At 36.7% G+C, this 16679-nt stretch overlaps 1 protein-coding gene and 1 pseudogene across 6 annotated transcripts in view; both read left to right on the top strand.

The window, feature by feature from the left end:
• MALRD1 (MAM and LDL receptor class A domain containing 1) overlaps positions 1–16679 on the top strand; it is a 794026-nt gene that overhangs the window by 457182 nt on the left and 320165 nt on the right. The gene's annotated exons all lie outside the window — the stretch shown is intronic.
• LOC136338591 (large ribosomal subunit protein eL30 pseudogene) lies at positions 4001–4348 on the top strand (annotated as a pseudogene).

Genomic DNA, 16679 nt, shown 5'->3' with positions numbered 1-16679 from the left:
GGCAATAAACCATTTTGAAGTGATTAGAGTTTTTGTCTGTTTTGTTCACAGACTAATTCCAAGCATTAAGAATTGGGCTTGATAGAGAGGCACTTAAATATTTATTTAATAAATGAAATGGGCTTTAGAAAAAATATAAGTAAGAGCAGTTTTGTAGGTTGTTTCTGGATATAAACAAATTATGTTGTTTGCCTGACCAGGCGGTGGTGCAGTGGATAGAGCATCAGACTGAGATGCGGAGGACCCAGGTTCGAGACCCTGAGGTCACCAACTTGAGTGCGGACTCATCTGGTTTGAGCAAAAAAAAAAAAAAAAAAAAAAAAAACACAAAAGCTCAGCAGCTTGGACTCAAGGTCTCTGGCTTGAGCAAGGGGTTACTCGGTCTGCTGTAGCCCCACAGTCAAGACACATATGAGAAAACAATCAATGAACAACTGAAGTGCCACAACGAAAAACTGATAATTGATGCTTCTCATCTCTCTCCATTCCTTCCTAACTGTCCCTGTCTGTCCCTTTCTCTGACTTTCTGACTCTCTCTCTCTGTAAAAAAAAACAACAACAAAAAAACAAAAAACTATGTTTGTAAAGAGAAAGTGCTGGTTGAAAACAAACTACTTGCATGTTTATTAACAAACTGTGTGTCAATCAATACGCCCAAGGGAGCAAGGCAGAAGTCAGAATGTCTATACAACCTAGCTTCAGAAGTCACACCTGTCATTTCCACAATTACCTACTGGTTACATAGACTAGCACTATTTAATGTGCAAAGGTCTACGAAGATTTCTCAGGCCAGAAGTCTGAATACAGGCCAGAAGTCAGTGAATACCAGCTTGTAGAGGGAGATTAGGGGCTATTATAGAGGTTGCCTGCTACAGGCATATCCTGATAATCACTACCAACTTATCTTTATTGATATAAATTCTAACAGTTCTTTTTTGCTCTTATATATTCAGCAGTTTCTCATTTCCAGCTTAAAAAATAAAATTCAAACCTGTAATCCTTGCATATTATTCTCATCACACCGGCACAAATCAACTCTGCATCCTCATCTCTTACTTGTCCGGGCGCAGCTGTATGTGCTCTGTATTGTGACCCCTCTTCCATTCTCCCATGCTTGCTTCCTTTATGATACCCCTTCTCTTCTGTTTTTAGTTCACTTTTTCATTGCCTTATGCAAACATCTTCTAAAAATCTTACATCTATCTCATTTCTTGCTTCAGTTACCACCTCTTTACTGGCCTTCCCATTCACCATAAAATATATTAAAAAGTAGTTATTCTTGCTCTCACTTCTCCAACTTGTATTCACTCCTCAGTCAACTTGTATTCAACTCTCAAGACTCCGCTGAATCTTCTCTTGTAAAGGGTACCAGTTTCATCCCACCAAAGCCAATTAACACTTTTCTGTGTGCTAATTGTTTGGCTGCTCAGCAGTATTTGACATCTGTGGCCATCCCTACACAGAAACACTGTCTTAATATTTTGGCTATGGGAGACCAGACCTTCGTGGTTTTCTTTTAACTATTATGTCTCCTTTTCATATCCTTTTCCAATTCTTCTGTCTCTGTGCTGCCTGTAAAATACTTGATGACCTCAGGACTGATCTTTGCCTCTATTGCTCTCTTTGCAATGCCTTATGGTATTTTGTCCTTTCGTATAGTTTAAATGTCTGCTGTTTTGTTTCTTGTATCACATCAAACTGCTTAATGAATTGGATTTCTAATAATTTTAGCATGCCAATTAAACTTTGATTTTGGTGCATGCTCTTTAAGTTCCTTATTTTTATAATAGCTTCATGTATATAGCACTTTCTATTTCTCAGAGTGGTTGAAATGTCAGGTCACACTTTTATATTTTTTATGACACATAATATGATGATGCTTAAACTATTTGATGCTTAAAATGTATTGAATTCAACTATCATAAATATAGAAGGGCAAATATAAACTATAAAATAAGTACAGTATCAACTCTAATCAGTGGAACAAATTTACTTGTAAATTAACTTGTTTATTAACCTTACTATAATACTTTATACAAGCAGAAATATCTAAAATTTTATCTTAAGCATAGGTAATATTTTAAAGGGGTGGAATATACTTTAAAAATATGCTTCATTAATAAAATATGGTTTTCCTAAACTGATATACTTTATTTTTGTGTATGTCATGTGTAGTTATGTTCTATTTTTATTCATTACTTCACTGCAGTGTCAACTGTAGATTTCACAATTCAGAATAACAATATGTGTGTGCATATATCTTATATATCTAATATGCTATATATTGCATTATATATCACATTATATAAATATCTGATGTAGAAAAACACCACTTTCTTATCTTTTTTTTTTTTTTTTTACAGAGATAGAGAGTCAGAGAGAGGGATAGATAGGGACAGACAGACAGGAACAGAGAGAGATGACAAGCATCAATGATTAGTTTTTCATTGCGACATCTTAGTTGTTCATTGATTGCTTTCTCATATGTGCCTTGATTGTGGGCTACAGCAGACCGAGTAACACCTTGCTTGAGCCAGTGACCTTGGGTCCAAGCTGGTGAGCTTTGCTCAAACCAGATGAGCCCGCGCTCAAGCCGGCGACCTCCGGGTCTTGAACCTGGGTCTCCTGCATCCCAGTTCGACATTCTATCCACTGCGCCACCACCTAGTCAGGCCATTTTCTTATCTTTTGACAAATTTTTGCTGTACCTGACACTAAGTTTGTAACAGCAAACACATACAATCCCTTGTCCTCTGGATTAATATCTTTTACGGCGAATAGATTTACCTATGAAAGGTCATAACAACTTTATGTTCATAAATTCTTATAAATATTATCATCACAAAGAATGCAAACTTTCAGCATAAACATAGATCTCCATAAATAACTATACTGATAAACTATCATTATAGCTATGCATAAGAAATAAGTATGTTCAGCTACCTAGCTAGTAAATAAATAAAATACACACCAATCCCCTCCACACACACATACATATTACTTTCAAGCATAAATACCATGTTTTAGAAGATTCTTTTAGTATTATTATTATTATTATTATTATTATTATTATTATTATTCAGTGAGAGGAGGGGAGGCAGAGAGACAGACTTCTGCATGTGCCTGGACCAGGATCCACCTGGCCTGCCCACTGGGGGATCATGTTCTGCCCATCCGGGCTGTTGCTCTGTTGCTCAGCAACCAAGTTTTTTCTTAGCACCAAGGAGTAGGCCATGTAGCCATCCTCAGTACCTCCAGCCAACTTGCTCCAATCAAGCCATGTATGCAGGAAGGGAAGAGAAAGAGAAAGAGAGAGAGAGAGAAAGAGAGAGAGAGAGAGAGAGGCAAGAGGGGGAGGGTTGGAGAAGCAGATGGGTGCTTCTCCTGTGTGCCCTGACCAAGAACTGAACCTGAAACATCTACATGCAGGGCCAATGCTCTACCACTGAGCCAACTGGCCAGGGCCAGAAGATTCTATACTGAAAAATTTTTAAAAGATTATATATTTCAACTTAACTACTTTTAGTATAACTTTAGGAATTGAATAATACATTTTTTTAGTTGGTGGACAAGGAGATATTTTCTCCAAGTCACTCTGAAAAGAAGCTTTTGATTTTGTTTAATATGTTGAATATGAGGTCCTTACTCTGCATTAATTTTGATAATCAGAAATATATCTGTGTTACATTCACTGTAAATGGAAAAACTAAATTTATATATCTGTTGTTATCTTTTTCTGTCACCATAGATGTTTCTATTGCTTGTGTGTGTATGTATATGTGCGTGTGTGTTTTAAACCTAAAATTTGTTACACACTATGTTTCACAAATACTGCTAATGAGAATCAATATTTGAACCTATGTTTTCTGATACATTTTGGTTCTAAGGACTGACACTATAATGCTGGCTTTGGAACTTGTAAGAAACTCACTGACTGGGCTCCCCAGTCATCTTAGCAGTTGTTCTTGTTTGGGAGCCAATCCCCCTCTAAAACAAGAAGATGATGGCCACAAAGAAGATGAAAAAGTTGATAGTCAATCAACTCTAGGCTCCAACTTGTTATGAAAAATGAAAAGTATGTGCTGGGTTACACAAGCAGACTCTGAAGATGATCAGACAAGGCAAAACAAAACTGGTCATCTTTGCCAACAACTGTCCAGCTTTGAGGAAATCTGAAATAGAGTACTATGCCATGTTAGCCAAGACTGGAGTCCATCACTACAATGGCAATAAGATTGAATTGGGCAGAGCGTGTAGAACATACTGCAGAGTATGCACACTGGCTGTCATTAGTCCAGGTGATTCTGATATCATTAAAAGCATGCCAGAACAGACTGGTGGAAAGTGAATCATGCAAAATTGTTCTTTAATAAAAGTGGCCAGAGCTTGGTTTAAAAACCAGTGGCTCAGCTGGTTAGATTGTCATCCCAATATGCCAAGGGTGTGGATGTAACTATTGGTAAGGCACACACAAGTCAACCAGTGGATGCATAAGTAAATGGAGCTGCGAAGTGCTGCTTCTCTCACTTGCTCTCTCCCCCCTCTCTATAAAATCAATCAATATTTTTAAAAAAACAACAAACTCACTAACTTAAATAGGGAATAAAAAAGTAATACCTAATCACTGGAGGTCATTGTACAATAGAACAGGACAAGCAATGTCAAGAGGGCATTTTTAACTGTGGTTAAGGCCACAGTGAAATAAGTTAGTCATAGACACAAAGCCTATAATTACGGTGTCCCTGGCTAATTACTCCAGGGCTAGAGAATCTTCAAAAGTTTTACACACTGAAGAGTGTAAGAAATAAATACATTTTATGTTTGCACATTGGACCAAGTATAACAATAATTAATTACTATTCTGGTTAACATGTTCTGTGTATCCCATTCAGTTAGTATAATTAAAAATATTATCTAAGATATTTTCACTATCATCGTGGCTTGTCAGTAGTCCACAAAGAAGATTTTGATAATTCATCATATCCTTCTCCAGTCTTCAAAGGCAGAGTGTTATTGCCTTTTTTTCTTTACCAGGACTGGGTTAAAACCCGTAACTTGAAAGACATGTTGAGAGTTTAGCATTGGTACAGGAATTTCAAAGACCAGAGCCAAAGTGTGTTTGTGCCAGGAAAAAGGATGGAAGGATCACATGACTGGACCCATCTGTAGCAAACTGCCTTTGATGATGCAACAGCAACAAAAATAAATAAAGCACAACCAAGAACAGTGAAGGATTCTAGTAATGAACAGAATTCTTTCGAAGAAAGATATCGATACTGGTGCAGTAAAATAGCATTTCTTTCAGGAAGAAATTTTTAAAAGAAAAACCCTTTCCTTAAAATCTAAAGGTGTCTTACTGCTTCTATTTGGGCTCTTGTCCCATTTATATTCTTTCCTAACTTCATGTTGGCACTAATAATAGTTAGTAAAATAGACTATGGAGCCCTGAGATGAGATAGCAGTACACAATATTTTTGCAATCTTACGATCAATAAAATATCATTATACAGAACATAGTAATCAATGTTTGAGAAATGAATTACAAACAAAGCAGTAATAAAAATTAAAGCAATATACATATCTTTTAGATGCTACTAATGCTGTATACAGACAACAAATGTAGAAACACATGAACTAAAACCAGAGTTCTTCAGTTGTTTGGAGAAACCATAAGAGAAGGACTTAGGTCTTTCTAAGGCTTTTCATGCTAGAGAGAATTCAATAATGACAAAGATAATTGCTACCCCATAATATTTTTGCATAGAGTGAAAGTTGCCTTCTGGCTGCAGAGACACAGATTTAGAGTGAAATTTAACAAGTGAGAATTTTATGTTTATACCTAATGATAAAATGTAGAATTCTCAGAGAAAGGTCCAAGATGGCAGTGGAGTAGGCAGACGCACAGACGCACAGCTCTCACCACCAAACTAGAATACAAATCAATTTAGGAAAAATCAGCATGAAAAACCAACTCTGAACTGCAAGAACAGCTCTCAAAAACCATGGAGCAAAGAAGAAGCCACAACAAACCTGGTAGGGAGGGCATGAACCTCCTCTGCTTACAGGAACGGGGGGGGGGGTGTGTGTGAGGCTGAGAGCCCAGAGAGGATTTCACAGAGGGAAAAAGAGTAGAACCTACTGCTCACAGCCACTTACCTGGCGACCAGGGAGCAAGGTGCGTTGAAAAGACCAGCTTATCTCCCAAGGGGAAAGGTCAGGGAGAGGGACAGACTGTGAGGGGCTAAGGAATGCAGGAAACGAACTAAAAAAGCTGACTCATTCGTGCTGGAGGCGGCTATAGCTGGGGGAGGGACTGAACCTTTCACAAAACAGAGCTGAAGTACTTCCAGATCAGAGATCTCTGGACATCTATCCAGCTCCAATTAGCACAACAAGACACAGCTGAAAACAAGAAGTGGGAGGAGGGGCAGTAACTCAGGTCTCCATGGAGATCTGAGATACACCTCCCCCTACTGAAGCTGAGAAAAAGCCCTGCCTTCAGTGATATTAGTTGGTGGAAGAGACTTTCATTTTTTTTTTTTAATAAATTTTTATTAATGTTAATGGGATGACATTAATAATTCAGGGTACATATATTCAAAGAAAACATGTCTAGGTTATCTTCTCATTAAATTATGTTGCATACCCCTCGCCCAGAGTCAGATTGTCCTCCGCCACCCTCTATCTAGTTCTCTGTGCCCCTCCCCCTCCCCCTAAATCTCTCCCTCCCTCCCTCCTGCGTCCTCCCTCCCCCCACCCCTGGTAACCACCACACTCTTGTCCATGTCTCTTAGTCTCGTTTTTATGTTCCACCAATGTATGAAATCATGTAGTTCTTGTTTTTTTCTGATTTACTTATTTCACTCCGTATAATGTTATCAAAATCCCACCATTTTGCTATAAATGATCTAATGTCATCATTTCTTATGGCTGAGTAGTATTCCATAGTGTATATGTGCCACATCTTCTTTATCCAATCTTCTATTGAAGGGCTTTTTGGTTGTTTCCATGTCTTGGCCACTGTGAACAGTGCTGCTATGAACATGGGGCTACATGTGTCTTTACGTATCAATGATTCTGAGGTTTTGGGATATATACCCAGTAGAGGGATTGCTGGGTCATAAGGTAGTTCTATTTGCAGTTTTTTGAGGAACCACCATACTTTCCTCCATAATGGTTGTACTACTTTACATTCCCACCAACAGTGTATGAGGGTTCCTTTTTCTCCACAGCCTCTCCAACATTTGTTATTACCCGTCTTGTTGATAATAGCTAATCTAACAGGGGTGAGGTGGTATCTCATTGTAGTCTTGATCTGCATTTCTCTAATAACTAATGAAGCTGAGCATCTTTTCATATATCTGTTGGCCATTTGTATTTCTTCCTGGGAGAAGTGTCTGTTCATGTCCTCTTCCCATTTTTTTATTGGATTGTTTGTTTGTTTGTTGTTGAGTTCTATGAGTTCTTTGTAAATTTTGGATATTAGGCTTTTATCTGAGCTGTCGTTTGAAAATATCAGTTCCCATTTAGTTGGCTGTCTGTTTATTTTGATATCAGTTTCTCTTGCTGAGCAAAAACTTTTAATTCTGATGTAGTCCCATTCATTTATCTTTGCCTTCACTTCTCTTGCCATTGGAGTCATGTTCATAAAATGTTCTTTAAAACCCAGATCCATGAGTTTAGTACCTATGTCTTCTTCTATGTACTTTATTGTTTCAGATCTTATATTTAGGTCTTTGATCCATTTTGAATTAATTTTAGTACACGGGGACAGGCTGTAGTCGAGTTTCATTCTTTTGCATGTGGCTTTCCAGTTTTCCCAACACTATTTGTTGAAGAGGCTTTCTTTTCTCCATTGTGTGTTGTTGGCCCCTTTATCAAAGATTATTTGACCATATATACGTGGTTTTATTTCTGGGCTTTCTATTCTGTTCCATTGGTCTGAGTGTCTATTTTTCTGCCAATACCATGCAGTTTTGATTATCATGGCCCTATAATATAGTTTAAAGTCAGGTATTGTAATGCCCCCAGCTTCATTCTTTTTCCTTAGGATTTCTTTGGCTATTCGGGGTTTTTTATAGTTCCATATAAATCTGATGATTTTTTGTTCCATTTCTTTAAAAAATGTCATAGGAATTTTGATGGGAATTGCATTAAATTTGTATATTGCTTTGGGTAATATGGCCATTTTGATTATATTTATTCTTCCTATCCAAGAACAAGGAATATTTTTCCATCTCATTGTGTCTTTTTCTATTTCTCTTAGCAATGCCTTGTAGTTTTCTTTATATAGGTCCTTTACATTCTTTGTTATGTTTATTCCTAGGTATTTTATTTTTTTTGTTGCAATCGTGAAGGGGATTATTTTTTTGAGTTCATTTTCTAATATTTCATTGTTGGCATATAGCAAGGCTATGGAGGAAGAGACTTTCAGAGTCTCAGGTTGCACCCACAGCATTCCTGGATACAGTTTCAAGGAAGCCCCCTGCTGAGATCAGTTAACAAGACTATCACCTGTTAAGAAAACAAACAAATCAAGACTTTCAAAGATGCCCAAATCCGAAAGTGGATTACAAATAATAGCTGATACCAACCCAAGAAGACCTAGAAATAACACAACTGAAAACTGGAGGCAGACAACACCAAGCCTAGACTCAACCAAATCTACAAACAAAACACCAAAAATGAGAAGACATAAAAGTGCAATCCAAATGAAACCTTCAGGAGACGAACTGAGTGATATGGAAATAATCAAACTTCCAAATGCAGAGTTCAAAATAATGATTGTAAGGATGCTTAGGGATCTTAGAACAACAATGGATGGTCACTATAAACACCTAAATAAAGAAATAGCAAGTATAAAAATGAATCAGTCGGAGATGACAAATACAATATCAGAAATAAAGACCACAATGGAAGGAATTAAAAACAGGATAGATAGAGCAGAGGATCGAATCAGCGAGTTAGAGGACAACTGGAATGAAGGCATGAAACAGAGAAGAAAACAGAAAAGAGACTCAAAAAGTCAGAGGAAACTCTTAGAGAGCTCTGTGACAACATGAAGAGAAATAACATCCGCATCATAGGGGTTCCTGAAGAAGAAGAAAAGGAACAAAGAATAGAGGTGTTCTTCAATCATATCACAGCTGAAAATTTCCCTAAATTAATGCAAGAGAAACTCTCACAAGTCAAAAAGCACAGAGGACTCCATTAAAGAGAAACCCAAAGAAACCTACACCAAGACATATCATAATTAAAATACCAAAGCTAAGCAATAAAGAGAAAATATTAAAAGCTGCAAGAGAAAAAAAGTTATCACCTACAAAGGAGCCCCCATAAGGATGACATCTGACTTCTCAACAGAAACACTTGAGGCCAGAAGGGAATGGCAAGAAATATTCAAAGTAATGCAGAACAAGAACCTACAACCAAGACTACTTTATCCAGCAAGGCTATCGTTTAAAATCGAAGGAGAAATATAAAGCTTCCCAGACAAAAAACAACTCAAGGAATTCATTACAACCAAACCAATGCTGCAGGAAATGTTAAGAGGGGTGTTGTAAACAGATCAAAGTGGGAAAAGAATATAACAAAAAAAAAGGAATACACCTTTAAAGAAGAAAATGGCAATGAACAACTACATATCAATAATAACCTTAAATGTAAATGGATTAAATGATCCAATCAAAAGACATAGGGTAGCTGCGTGGATAAGAAAACAGGACCCATACATATGTTGTCTACAAGAGAAACACCTTAGAACAAAAGACACACATAGATTGAAGGTAAAAGGATGGAAAAAAACATTTCATGGAAACGGAAATGAAAAAAAAGCTGGGGTAGCAATACTTATATCAGACAAATTGGACTTTAAAACAAAGGATATAGTAAGAGATAAAGAAGGCCACTGCATAATGATAAAGGGAGTAATCCAACAGGAAGATATAACTATTATAAATATCTATGCACCTAATATAAGAGCACCCAAATATATAAAACAGACTTTGATGGATTTAAAGGGTGAGATCAACAGTAATACTATAATAGTAGGGGATTTCAATACCCCACTAACATCACTAGATAGACCCTCAAGAAAGCAAATTAACAAAGAAACAGCAGACTTAAAGGACACATTAGATCAACTCGATTTAATAGATATCTTCAGAACCTTTCACCCTAAAGCAGCAGAATATACATTCTTTTCAATTGTTCATGGTACATTCTCTAGGATAGACCCCATGTTAGAGCACAAAAGTGTTCTCAACAAATTTAAGAAGACTGAAATCATATCAAGCACTTTCTCCAATCACAACAGCATGAAACTAGAAATGAATCACAGCAGAAAAGCTCAAAAATTCTCAAACATATGGAAACTAAATAGCAGGCTGTTAAATAATGAATGGATTAAAAATGAGATCAATTTTTGAAATAAAAAAATTCCTAGAAACGAATGACAATGAGCATACAACAACTCAAAATTTATCGGACACAGCAAAAGCAGTGCTGAGAGGGAAGTTCATAGCACTACAGGCACACTTTCAGAAGCTAGAAAAAGCTCAAATAAACAACTTAACCCTGCATCTAAAAGAATTAGAAAAAGAACAGCAAGTAAAGCCCAAATGTAGTAGAAGGAAGGAAATAATAAAGATCAGAGCAGAAATAAATGACATAGGAGCTAAAGAAACAATACAGAGGATCAATGAAACCAGGAGCTGGTTCTTTGAAAAGGTAAACAAGATTGATGAACCTTTCACCAGACTCACCAAGAAAAAGAGAGAGAGGACTCAAATAAAATTAGAAATGAGAGTGGAGAAATAACAACTGACACAACAGAAATACAAAATATTGTAAGAACATACTATGAAGAACTGTATGCCAAAAAACTAGACAACCTAGATGGAATGGACAAATTCCTTGAAACATACAATCTTCCAAAAATCAATCTGGAAGAATCAGAAAACCTAAACAGACCGATTACAACAAATGAGATTGAAACAGTTATCAAAAAACTCACAACAAAGAAAAGTCCGGGGCCCGATGGCTTCACAACGGAATTCTACCAAATATTCAAAGAAGAACTAACTCCTGTCCTTCTCAAGCTATTTCAAAAAATCCAAGAGGAAGGAAGACTTCCAAGCTCCTTTTATGAGACGAGCATAATTCTGATTCCAAAACCAGGCAAAGACAACACAAAGAAAGAAAATTATAGGCCAATATCTCTGATGAATATAGATGCTAAAATCCTCAACAAAATATTAGCAAACCGGATCCAACAATATATGGAAAAAATCATACACTATGATCAAGTGGGATTTATTCTGAGGAGGCAAGGCTGGTACAATATTCGTAAATCAATCAATGTGATTCATCATATAAACAAAAAGAAGGAGAAAAACCATATGATAATTTCAATAGATGCAGAAAAAGCATTTGATAAAATCCAGTACCAATTCATGATCAAAACTCTCAGCAAAGTGGGAATACAGGGAACATACCTCAACATGATAAAAGCCATTTATAACAAACCCACAGCCAACATCATACTCAATGGGAAAAAATTAAAAGCAATACCCTTAAGATCAGGAACAAGGCAGGGGTGCCCCTTTTCACCACTCTTACTTAACATGGTCTTGGAAGTCCTAGCCACAGCAATCAGACAAGAAGAAGAAATAAAAGGCATTCAAGTTGGAAAAGAAGAAGTAAAACTATCATTATTTGCAGATGATATGATATTGTATATAAAAAACTCTAAAGTCTCAGTCAAAAAGCTACTGGACCTGATAAATGAATTCAGCAAAGTGGCAGGATATAAAATCAATACTCAGAAATCAGAGGCATTTTTTATACCAACAAGGAACAGTCAGAAAGAGAAATTAAGGAAACAATCCCCTTCACAATTACAACCAAAAAATAAAGTACTAGGAATAAACTTAACCAAGGAGACTAAAGACTTGTACTCAGAAAATTAAAAAGCATTGATAAAAGAAATCAAGGAAGATACAAACAAGTGGAAGCATATACCGTGCTCATGGTTAGGAAGAATAAACATCATTAAAATGTCTATATTACCCAAAACAATTTATAAATTCAATGCAATACCAATTAAAATACCAATGACATACTTCAAAGATATAGACCATATATTCCAAAAATTTATATGGAACCAAAAGAGAACACGAATAGCCTCAGCAATCTTAAAAAAGAAGAATAAAGTGGGAGGTATCACACTTCCTGATATCAAGTTATACTATAAGGCTGTTGTACTCAAAACAGCCTGGTACTGGCATAAGAACAGGCATATAGACCAATGGAACAGAACAGAGAACCCAGAAATAAACCCACAGTCCTATGGACAACTGATATTTGACAAAGGAGGTAAGGAAATACAATGGAGTAAAGACAGCCTCTTCAACAAATGGTGTTGGGAAAATTGGACAGCTACCTGCAAAAAAATGAAAGTAGATCACCAGCTTATACCACTCACAAAAATAAACTCAAAATGGATAAAAGACTTAAATGTAGGCCATGAAACCATAAGCATCTTAGAAGAAAACATAGGCAGTAAGCTCTCGGACATCTCTCGGAGCAATATATTTGCTGATTTATCTCCACGGGGAAGTGAAATAAAAGACAGGATAAACAAATGGAACTATATCAAAAAAGCTTTTGCACAGCTAAAGACAACAAGAACAGAATAAAAAGACAAACTACACAATGGGAGAACATATTTGATAATACGTCTGATAAGGGGTTAATAACTAAAATTTATAAAGAACTTGTAAAACTCAACACCAGGAAGACAAACAATCCAATCAAAAATGGGCAAAAGAGATGAATAGACACTTCTCCAAAGAGGACATACAGATGGCCAATAGGCATATGAAAAAATGCTCAACATCACTAATCATTAGAGAAATGCAAATTAAAACCACAATGAGATATCACCTCACACCAGTCAGAATGGCGCTTATCAACAAAACAACACAGAATAAGTGCTGGCGAGGATGTGGAGAAAAGGGAACCCTCCTGCACTGCTGGTGGGAATGCAGACTGGTGCAACCACTGTGGAAAACAGTATGGAGATTCCTCAAAAAACTGAAAATCGAACTGCCTTTTGACCCAGCTATCCCACTTTTAGGAATATACCCCAAAGACACCATAGAACGGCTCGAAAAGGAGAAATGCACCCGTAGGTTTGTGGCAGCATTGTTCACAATAGCGAAGATCTGGAAACAGCCCAAGTGTCCGTCAGAGGACGAGTGGATTAAAAAGTTTTGGTACATATATACTATGGAATACTACTCAGCCATAAGAAATGATGACATTGGATCATTTACAATAACATGGATGGACCTTGACAACATTATACGGAGTGAAATAAGTAAATCAGAAAAAAACTAAGATGAATCCATACATAGAAGGGACATAAAAATGAGACTCAGAGACATGAACAAGAGTGTGATGGCAACAGGGGTGGGGGTTGGGGGAGGGGGGATGGGGTGAAGAAGGACAGAGGGGTTGGGGGAGGGGATGGGCATAAAGAAAACCAGATAGAAGGTGACAGAAGACAATTTAACTTTGGGGGAGGGGTATACAGCACAATCAAATGTCAAAATAATCTAGAGATGTTTTCTCTCAACATATGTACCCTGATTTATCAATGTCACTGCATTAAATTTAATTTAAAAAAAGGTAGAATTCTCTGGATCTATGGTTTATTAGAACAATGTAAAATATTACTACATTATATTACCTTCTAAGTCAGATTTTTTTTTTCTATCTAGAATTCTTTCCTGAAGTCTATTTGTCTGAGTTTTCATTTTCCCTACAATATAGTAAATTATGAAGCCTTTACTAATTGGCCTGGAAATTTCTATGAGAAATTCAAGTGGTGGAATAATGACAGCATTTTCATTCTTTATGCCTATGCTTCTAGGATGCTTCCTCAAATTAGTTTGAGTGCAGTCTTTGTCTCACATTGGGGCACTCCCCTCATTAAACAGTCTCTGCTCTCAGTTGCAGTGATTATAACTAACCTAAGCAATGAAGCTCCCAGTGAGTTTCTTGTGCTTTAAAACTGTGCTCACTCTGTTCTCAAGGCTGCCTGGGTTATGTGGTCAGGTTGGAAGTTGTCTCTTCAAATGGAAAGACTGAGATTCAACCAAAAAGAAAAAAAAAAGTGCTTACTCTGATCAGAGAAATTTTTTTAAACTTAGTAATTGCTATATGGGGTGTAGCCAAATCTAACTTAGAAGATTTTATAAAATTGCAATTGTTTGTATTATCCCAACAAACCACAGCTCTAGACACTGTACATGCTCACCAGTCTATATTAAAGTACAATCCTATTTGATAAGTTTTACTCTAAATCTGTTTATTTTGGCAGTGGTCTCCAACCTTTTTTGGGCCACGGACTGGTTTAATGTCAAAATATTTTCATGAACCGGCATTTAGGGTGAGACAAATAAATGTACAAAATAAAATTATGCGACTGGCCTAAAAACTGTGGTATTTTTAAATATAATTGTCAAATTTACAAGACAAGCATCAAGAGTGAGTCTTAGACGGATGTAACAGGGAATTTGGTCATTTTTTAAAAAATAAAATATCGTTCAGATTTAAATATAAATAAAACAGAAATAATGTAAGTTATTTATTCTTTCTCTGCGGACCAGTACCAAATGGCCCATGGACCGCTACCGGGCCACAGCCCAAGGATTGGGGACCACTGTCTTTAGGGACAGAAATTTACTAATACTTCATTAAAAAATATCATAATAATCATTTTTATTCTAAGGCAGTTTATTTAACTTAAGTGATCATAACTTAAGAATAGTAATAGTCTTTAAAGTTAATATGATACAAAAATGACCAAAATAAACAAACAGCCTATCATGTGCATTTACTCCATGCAAATGATGATGCTGAAATTTAAACTCAATGCAATAAGCTATGAGTCACGCTGTTGCACTTGAATGCAGGGGAAAATCTCAGCATATTGAGGGACCCCAGTGGCAGTTCAGCATGTGTGTGAAGAGCTGAGACAACCGACCCTGCGTCTAGTAATGAAGAGAGAAGAAATCAAGGAATTGAGGCCCTGGGAGGATTGTTATGTGTTCCTCCCTGACACAGTGCCCAGAGCCTAACTATTAACAGGGCTGAAAAAGATACTGGTTAATTGGCAGCTTTGTGTCACCCTTAAGCACATGTGTCTGCTGTTCTTGAAGGTTAGGATGCAATAGGGCATCTGATTTCATTCATGTAAGTTTGACTATTCTAATATTGAACACGATTTGAGATAAGAACAAACTGACAATCTAACAAAATGAAATAAGATAATTATGTCATATAGATCATTTATGCTGGGCATTAATCTGACAGGATAAAATATAAAAATATAAAGAAAATCAATCGCAAAAGAGAGAGATCTAACATGGACAGCTAAAATAAGAAAGACCAAAGAAAAAGATAAAAACGAAAAATGCTTTGTTTAGAACGTATATATAATTAAATTAATTGAACCAATAGTTTGGTTCATGTCTCTGAAATTATGCCAATTATTCCTTAACATAATCGTAACTAATTTCAACTGAAACAGAAAAAAAAAAAGAGAGAGGGAGAGAGTGAGAGGTTACTGACTGCTCTACACAAAAACATGTACTATCATGAGATTTTCTTCTTTTCATTGGGCATTTCAAAAGTCAGAGCTAAAGTCATTTTCAATACTATAATCAAAAATATTACAGCCTAATGAGGCAGTGGCACAGTGGATAGAGCATCAGACTGGGATGCAGGAAGACCCAGGTTCGAGACCCCAAAGTCACCAGCTTGAGCGCGGGCTCATCTAGCTTGAGCAAAAAGCTCACCAGCTTGAACCCAAGGTCGCTGGCTCGAGCAAGGAGTTACTCGGTCTGCTGAAGGCCCGTGGTCAAGGCATATATGAGAAAGCAATCAATGAACAACTAAGGTGTCGCAACGAAAAACTGATGATTGATGCTTCTCATCTCTCTCTGTTCCTGTCTGTCTGTCCCTATCTCTGACTCTCTTTCTGTCCCTGTTAAAAAAAAATACAGAAATATGTTAGTTGCTGGTATGAAATAGACACTTCACTGTTACTTGATTTTATGTTCAGAATCTCCTCCAATTGTGTTTGTTGTTAAGTATTAAAACTCTTAAAATCACATTAGTTCTTGTTCTCTAAGTCTTGAACTAGTCTTTGTCAAAAAGTGATAAGATTCTGATCTGAGTTTGCTTGGCAACAGTACCAGCAACCAGATTAACATCAGGTACCATAGAATTGTGGGCCTCTTGCTAACAAAGGGTGGCTCTTTAAAATTGAACATCAGCCTGACCTGTGGTGGCGTAGTGGATAAAGCGTCGACCTGGAAATGCTGAGGTCGCCGGTTCAAAACCCTAGGCTTGATGCTTCCAGCTCCTCCCTCCTTCTCTCTCTCTGTCTCTCTTTCCTCTCTCTCTCTCTGTCTCTTTCTCTCCCTCTCTCTCTCATTTCTAAAAATGAATAAATAAATAAATAAAATAAAATTGAACATCAATAGGTTCAAAGAAAACAGTAAAAAGAATATTGTCACAAAGGAAAAAAGAATAAGATTAGAGCGGGTGGCCCACTTTTCATAAAGCATCTTAATGGTTGCCATGAATTATTTCTGGATTAATTTTTA

The sequence above is a fragment of the Saccopteryx bilineata genome, chromosome 5 (genome assembly GCF_036850765.1).
Source record: "Saccopteryx bilineata isolate mSacBil1 chromosome 5, mSacBil1_pri_phased_curated, whole genome shotgun sequence".
In the NCBI taxonomy this organism is placed as follows: Eukaryota; Metazoa; Chordata; class Mammalia; order Chiroptera; family Emballonuridae; genus Saccopteryx; species Saccopteryx bilineata.
The sequence above is the reverse complement of the archived record's forward strand: the minus strand, read 5'-3'. Positions and strand labels throughout refer to the sequence as shown.